Here is an 8752-nt window from a genome sequence, read left to right on the forward strand (position 1 = left end):
AAAAGCAATTGTTTGTTATTACCCACATAAAACCTCGGATGCATTCGAAGCATTTTAAATTTAATTTTACTAATAAAAGAAGAAGAAGTTAGAACTAAACAAAGAAAAAGATAAAATTAAAATGTTTTGAAATACATACTCATGTGGATCAAACGCTACCAGCACTTTATGAAATAATTTTATGTCCATTAGGAGTTTTATATAGAATCACAATTATATAAAAAAAAAAGTTGAATAGTTAATAAAATCACAACTAATTACTCTGATATGCTCTGATCCTAACACTGATATGCTCTAATCTACTGTGAGGGATAAAGATTACTCTGATATGCTCTGATCCTAACACTGATATGCTTTAAAAACGATTACTTGAAATAGCGAATTTTTTTAAAAAAATCGGTCCGGACATATTAAATGTTTGGACCGGTCCTGCCTTTGTTATAGTAGCTCCGAATCAAATCATAGTTATAGTCTTTTATGGACAATCTCCAAACAATATAGTTCACCCCTTGCATGCACCAAGTTAACTATTTCCTTAATGGTAAAAGTTGAATTTAATTCAAAGGTTTTACCACCGGCACTTTTCCAATCATTGTCCTCTACCAATCAATATGTATCAACATAATCTGCCTACTTACATCATTATTGCAAAAGAAAAATAAAAAATTCAGAACACTAAATTATCAAATAAAAATTTTAAAAATCAACAATAACATACAAACACACTAGCAAATAAAATCGAAAATTAATACTTATATTTGATAAAACGGGTCAAGCGATCAACCATATCCGAATTCAATAGAACGGGTCAAGCGGATAATAAATAAATATTGAAAATGAGTTGAAAGTTAAAAATAAATTGTGGGATTGGATGAGTAGTTCAATTGTTCAAACCTTAGGATTGTTTACTGGTAGTGGTAAGTTGTATGTAAATCTTTTATATTTTTAGATTTAGTATTCTAGTTGTTGGGGCCTTAGGCCTTCTCCAATAGTTAGAATTTTGCTGTAGATTTTGAGGAGATTTTGTAAGTGTGATTAGGAAAGAAAATGAGGTGGAAGAAAAAAAAAAGGAAAAAAAAGTTACAAAACAAAATCTGACCAAAAAATGAGCTAATTTCTTAGTGGGTCCCATATGAGCTGACAAAATCCCATATTAGCAGGAGAAATATATCACCAATTTTCCTTCATCCCATTAGTTAACAAAACAATGAATCAGCTTTTATTTCTTAAAATTTGTGCCTAAACCCACTATTGGGGAGGGCCTTATGAGTTATGACCCACCTAAACATTAAAGTCCTAAACAAACTAGAGAGTAGAGAGTGTTAACTTTTATGTAATAAGTATGCTATCAAATATTCAAATCATCATTTCCAAACTTCAATTCCAAATATGCATAATTGATAATTCTCATAAGTAAAGTTCACTAAAACCACAAATTCAAAAGTCATAGATATAAGTCTACAATCATTTATATCAATTTCATTAAGATATTTCTTTTATACTTAAAAGTAAAATATGAGTATAAAAAATATAATTGTCAAATAAATGAATTAAATACATAGTAATTCACTAATTAATCATACAAATTACAAATTTATAAGATATTTACAGATATTAAAAATCGTTGTCTTTAGCGGAACTTACAACAACACTAGCTTCAACAACAACAAGAATTTTACCTCAAAGACAACAGTTTTTAACCGTTGTCTATGAGCATTTTTCTTGTAGTGACCATTCATAGATCTTGTACCCGCACCGCCCGCATTGATACTTATTGTAACAAAATATTAAATTTTAATATACAATGCAATTTTTTTGTGTTCACAATATCATTTCATTCCAAGTCTATTTCGCGAATCAAACGTGCTAGGATGCGCTAAGCATATGCATATCAGAATGCATGTGTCAACCATTAGCTCAAAGAAGAAAATTCCATCCATGAGCCAATCAAAATCACTAGTTTCCACCCCTCGACACTATATGTCAATCAGACAATCACGTCTCCATTATCATTATAATCATCCTATTTACACAGTTGCAGCCTAAGAGATTTTATTTCCTCTGGGCTGATTTCGATTAATTCTCTATTTTTATTTTTTGATCTCTATTTTTAATTTTCTAAATATACAAATAAACATATGGGTTTTCTTTATCTAGCTAGTTTTCCATTTCTCCCAAGTATAGATTGAGTGAGTCAAAATAAATAGTCAATTCAAGCGTAGAAAGTTGAAGGACAAGGTATATGCCCTTTAAACTTTGCGGCCATATATGCATGCATATCATTTACATGTCAAACAGACATCAGGATAAGGAAATTCTTGTATAAATCTATCTACTTTCTTTGCATATTGTCTACTCTAACACCCTCCACTCCTTTTGAAAAACATATAGACATATATAATATATGCAAATTCCTTTTAGTGTTGAGTCAATACTGACATGGCTTGAGGCAAGCCATATATTATTCTTCATGTTTAAGCACCTGCTTTTGATGGATGATGATGAATCCTCCTTCCCATCATTCTCCCCCAGGGAGGAGGGAGAATTCATTATTATCCATTGCAAATAGGCCCTTCAACATAAAGAATTGTGGCTTAATATGTACCTTAGATTGTGCCAGATCAAATGCTAAAAGGAAATTCCATCTATATGTTTTAAAAAAAAAACCCCAAAAACCAGCTTATTTATCATGAGCGAATGTGAACTCTCATCCCTTAAGAGAGCTTTGGAGTTGAAAAGCCTCTCGGCTTGAACCCATCACCTCCCATTTGGGAGAGTCACTTCGTGCTACTAGACTGGATCATTCGCACAACCTATATAATCTAATTGTCAAATAACATACTTTTTTTTTTTGTTAAACAACAACCACAACCTATTTTAGTGCTCCATAATTCTTTACTGAATTAATACTAGCTGGGGTCCTTCGAGTATAATGACACCGTTTAAAACTTTCAATTTAACCTCCATGATTCCTCAACTTTCAAATTTAATCACCAGGGTCTTTCAACTTTTAAGTTTAATTATCTATGGTCCTTCAACTTTCAAAGTTTTAACCAGTCATGGTTTTAACTTTGCCCTTACTTAAACTAATGGAATTGAAGGACCACAACGGCCTAAATTTGAAAAGTTTGAAGGATCATGAGTAATCAAATTGAAAGTTTAAAACTAAACGTGGCGATACCACTATACTTAGAGAACACTAGTTGGTATTAACTCATTCTTTACTATTACGTACAATTATTCATTCCTAACTAAATCTTCGAATTTAACAACATTCACTAAAGAACTTGAATTGAATCAATCCATTAATTAGAGTAATTGTTATATCTCCCATCATGAATATTAGGTTACTAAGTAAGATCCGGAATGGTTAGCAATATATACTACCTTGTAAAGAATTATAAGTGTTAAAAAAAAAAAAAGTAAGATTTGGAATGGTTAAGTTATTAGATCAGATTTAAATCAATTTAATTTTATTATTGGATTTGTAGTAGATTTGACTACATTAATATATTAAAAGTCTGAGGATGTGACATGATTATACACGCATATTGATCCAATTAAGTGTGTGAATAATGGGGGATGATGAACAACACTATAATGACTGACTTAGGTGACCAATGTGGAATCACCTAAGTGATATAATGTGATGGGAGAAAATATCTAAAACTCAAGTAAATTTAATTTCTTTGCAAGCGCGTACCAGATTTGAATATAATGATACTTAACTGTTGGGTGACAACTTAGAGAGACAAATTCATCATTCTTTCGTCAAAAGCAAATATAATGAAATACAGTTGTGCATTTGTTATTAGTTACGTACAAATTTTGACGTAATAGTAAATGTTTTATTATCCCAACAATTAGATAGACATGATGTGTAGGAGTGGGATTGAATGGAATGAATCACGTTGACCAACAGCCATTAGGTGGGAGGATTAGTACTTTGTGCTCCCAAGGAGCCCACCACGTTAGATATAACTCTCACATTGCGATTATACCGTTAAGCTCAAACACGTGTCCTTGCCCACAATCTACCACTTAGGTACCAATTAAATTGTACGTGCATTCTATATATTATGATTTTATCTAATATATTGATTGATAATTAATTTTCGCTAATTTTACTGTGGACCGCAGTCCACCAAGCATTGTGGTCCAAGTGACAAAATGACGTCGTTTTGATTAATGAAAACAGACGGATGAAACGGCCTTCGTTCCGCTCAACTACAGTTCCCTTCCAACACAACTGCAGTATCAGTTCAATACAACTGCAGACATATGAAACGGACTCAATACAACTGCAGTATCAGTTCAACACAACTGTAGTATTAGTTACGCGGTCCACGGTATAACGACTGATTAATTTTAAAAGGTACCCCTCGAGTAAAAGTGTCTCTTGTATTAAATCTTGATTAATATTATAATGGTAAATGAACTGAATGTGGTATACAAAAAGAAAAAGATATATATCTACTTCTTTTTTCCTTTTATTCTTCCAATACTGGATATGAGAGAAAAGTATGGAATTAAAACTCAATTTAGTTCCTGATTATAATGGTCTTATTCAATTTAGTCTTAAGTGACATTTTATACTCAATTAAGTCTCAGACTTTGATGATTTTATCCAATTAAATCCTTCGTTACGTTAACAATTTCGTTAGTTGACTGTTAAAAGCAGGGTTAATATGGCAATTTATCCTCCCTCCTCCTTTTGGTCAAATTGTCATCTTCTTCCTTATTTCTCCTCCATAATTATTTTGCAGTGGTTATGAGCTCTTTCTTGTTCTGGTTTAGAAGAGGTAATGAAGATAGTTTTTATAAAATTTATAGAACCTAATAAAATGGATGGAAAAAAAAACTTAAAATAGCAAGAAAAATTTTGAAAAAGAATGAAGTCATCATTGAATAGCCTTTGATCATGGTGTTTCACAAATGTGCATTACTACATTAGGTTCTTAGATCCGAGTGAAGAGAGCAAACACATAGGAAGAGGCCGGGGAAGGCATGCAGGAATATACAGTGGTTGAGTAGTTTCCTGAGCCATGAATTCTGGTGACAGAGGCCACATGTGATAAATAGAGAATGAATCTCTTTGAGACGGATGAAGCTCCTTTTTTTTTTTTGTGTAGTCGTGCAAGTGAGTTTTCAGGCCAGAAGTTCAACGAGCTCATCAATGGTAGGCTCTGTCCTCTTTCTCTTTACCACTTTCTTCTTCTTCGCTCTTCTTTGCCACCATTTTGAACTTTGCATTCCTCCCCAATCTCCTTTCCATCAACTTCCCTGCAACTTCTATCACCATAACCACAAGCCAAAGTCCAAAAAATAAAATCCCACCCACAAAACCTAACCCACCTCTCTCTCTCTCCCCCATCTCTATGCATTTATCTTTCTCTGATTTTTTCACAAATTCTCTTTCTATTTGAGTTTTTTTTTTTAATTACAGTCAGAAAGAAGATGGAGGAAAAATGAGGGAGAAGATGGCAATTTGACCAAAAGGGAGGAGGGAGGATAAATTACCAAATTAACCCTACTTTTAACCGTCAACTAACGGAATTGTTAACAGAGGACTTAATTGAGTAAAATCTTCAAAGTCCGGGACTTATTTGAGTATAAAAAGTTATTTAAGACTAATTCGAGTAAAACTACTATAGTCGAGAACTAAATTGAGTATTAAGCATACTCCAAAAATACAATTAGCGGTGTTATTGCAGCCTGCGTGCGCCATCTTCAGCTCAAATATTCATTTTCCCAAGGAATCTGCACAAACAAAAAAAGAACCAAATTAAATAAGATCAGTAGAAAAGGCAATAAACATATATAAACATAAAACCTGGGAGGTGTGATTGAGTGAAAGGGATTCATCCATTCTTAAAGGTCAAAGGTTTGATCATTGACTTTGGATATGGAGCAGTCTTAAATCTCAAGGGCTAGCTTTTCTTCTTCCAAACTTCACCCATGTGACCAGTTAAGCTGTTCATGCGGACAATCTCAAAGCTAGCTGTCCCACCCAATAGAAGTGCCTACAATTGAGCGAGGGTATTAGTCACTATGTTTGGCACTAGAAATCCTGGGCCACTCTAAAAAAAAAATTAAACATAAAGTATGAGTAAATATATAACTAAACCCAAGGCCGAGCTAGCAAGGAAAAGAAATGATGAAAGTGTGGCAAAATAAAAGGTACGATGGAGGATAGGAGGGGATTTGGGTGTGAAGGTGATGACTGACAGAAGCACAGAGAGCACAGATGAGTTGAGATGCTCTTTCTTTTTACTACTTTAATTTGCTTAGTATGTATATATGTAGACTCTGATCTGATCTCTACATGCATATATATATCCAAGAAACACTTCACTAGCATTTCATCATTTGTGCTCTCTATCTTCTGTCAACAAGATCACCCATCCATTTTCTTGCCTGCATGCCCCATCTTTCTCCTCTCTTTCATCTCCACATCTATATATATCAATATACATAATGTTGTACGTGTGTGTACTGTGTAGTGGGGTTTAGCTTTAGAATATAGAAAGAGATATTTCTGGGGCTTGCCCCAATCTGAGAAGACTCTGAATAGCTGTGTGGCCACTATTATTTATAGGAACAATATTATATATAGGTGTTTGGTTCAAACATCCGAATTATAATCAGAATCAAATATATACTTGCAATCCATTTGGTTAACATATATGAATTGGAATTCCATAATAATTTGTTCAAATTGTGAATTTTCATGTTTGGTTGGTATGCTGGAAAATTCTTTTGCTGGAGTTTCGGTTCATAAAATTTGAGGATTTGAAATTTCATGAGATCCCTTTATTATTTTAAATTTAAATCCCTCATCACTTAAAAGAAAAAGTAAGCATGAGACAATATACTACTCTTACATATCTTTATTCACTAGGAGTATATAATTTTAATTCTTTATAGTAATTTTTTTCTAACTAACCAATTAAATAATGAAATATAAAATCTCTTTATTTATTGATGGGTCATGGGACACTCGAGTCCCATTTTATTAGAAAAGTCTTGGTCTAAGCAGAATATTCATTTTTATTGATGAGGTGTTGGCCACCGAATCAAAATAATGACAATTATGCCATGGACACCGGTCCATCTTGGAAGGTGGACTCGGGTCAAAATACACAATTAATATATTGTAGTTGTGCCGAAAGGGAATTGCAGCGTAAATAAAATGAAACTGAATATGTTACACAAATAAAATGAAACTAGAGCATGTCAAATGTGAATCACACAAAAAATTGTTGTTCAAAATTGCCAAACAAATCATATTCACGAATTATAGGCTGAGATATGCTACTGTTCTCAATCACATAAAATAAAAAATAGTACTAATTTGTTTTGTGGTTGGATTTACAGGAGAATTTGGTTTTGGACGTTTCGGTTATCGGTTGTGTGCAAGTTGAAGATCGATGCTGGCTAAATTAAAGAATGACAACGACATGACAATATATAGTCCAAAGATGAGATGATGATGATGACAAAGGTGATTACATAGGATGCTGCTGTCACTGTTTTGTGACCTTTGAGCAACCTGACCAGTCAATGATCATTTTCTTTTTAATACAGTTAATGATCATTTAATACGGAGTAGTTTTTTTTTTTTGGAAACTGATGATCATTTAATAGTTAAGTAATGATGTAATAATATTATAGAAAGAATCAAATTTAATTAAAAGTATATGATGAAATTAATTTAATCGAGATATAATCTTTTAATAATTACATATATGAAAATGTTAAGTAAATATAAATTAAAAATGAAGAATGGGATGCAAAAATATGAATATTGTAATGATTACAAAATATTGATGAATGATGATAGTCTGTCGGTTAAAAAATAAATAAAAGGGAGAATATTTTATATTTTAAAGAAATGTAATCGTACACTCAAGTGAATATGATTAAGTAATTAAATGGTTGCATTGTGACTTGGCCTTGAGATGGCAATAGAGACCATCCCCAATAAAGCTAAAGCTATACCAATCAAGGTATAAACTCTAGTCTACCCCAATGTTAGGGATGACAATTTCAATATATCCCATAGGTATTCACTCAAACTCATTTTGAATGGATCCGATTTTCTTGGGTGATAGCGAGTAGTGAGTCAGTATAAAATTGTATTTTTTGGGTGATAGCGGGTAGTGAGTCAGTGTAAAATCGTAGGTTTAAAAAAACTAAACTTGTAGTAGGTCAAAATGCATGTGAATTTTATATACAAAACCTACATAGAACGACCTAACTTGAATTGACCTACCATGGTGATTATATATATATAATATGAAATTGCATGAAAATATGAAAGTGGGACTATTTTTAAAATATGAAAGAAAATTGCATGGATGAAGAATGAATAGGGATTAATTGCAAATGTAGTGACATAACATTTTGAAAGTAAGAGAAGATTGCAAAGGTGCAAATAACTTTAGAGATATGTCTTTTGAAAGTGAGAGAATATTGTATGAGTGAAGATAACCTTATACTAAAAAACAATAAATACATTTGTCTAATCTGATTTGTATAATTGTAAATCGATTATCAACTATCTAATCATTGAACAATGACATCGGTAATGACGCGGTTAATTCCGTTAAACATCTAAATTGCCAAGTAGGAGAGAGAGGGGGTGAGAGAAAAAATGGAAGGGAAAAAGGAAAGGAAAAAAAAATTCTAACAATTTTTTTTAAAAAGGAAAGCAACAGTAAAAAAAAAAAAGCGGGGGGGGGGGGGGGGG

General features: G+C 32.5%; 1 long non-coding RNA gene across 1 annotated transcript; it reads right to left on the reverse strand.

Moving 5' to 3' along the window:
- Positions 1–4880: 4880 nt before the first annotated feature.
- On the reverse strand, positions 4881–6569 carry LOC115996238. The gene is made up of 2 exons (XR_004093582.1): positions 5834–6569; positions 4881–5760 (listed from the first exon to the last, which is right to left on the reverse strand). It is a non-coding gene; the product is annotated as an uncharacterized LOC115996238 (long non-coding RNA).
- Positions 6570–8752: the final 2183 nt, after the last annotated feature.

The sequence above is a fragment of the Ipomoea triloba genome, chromosome 11 (genome assembly GCF_003576645.1).
Source record: "Ipomoea triloba cultivar NCNSP0323 chromosome 11, ASM357664v1".
Lineage (NCBI taxonomy): Eukaryota > Viridiplantae > Streptophyta > Magnoliopsida > Solanales > Convolvulaceae > Ipomoea > Ipomoea triloba.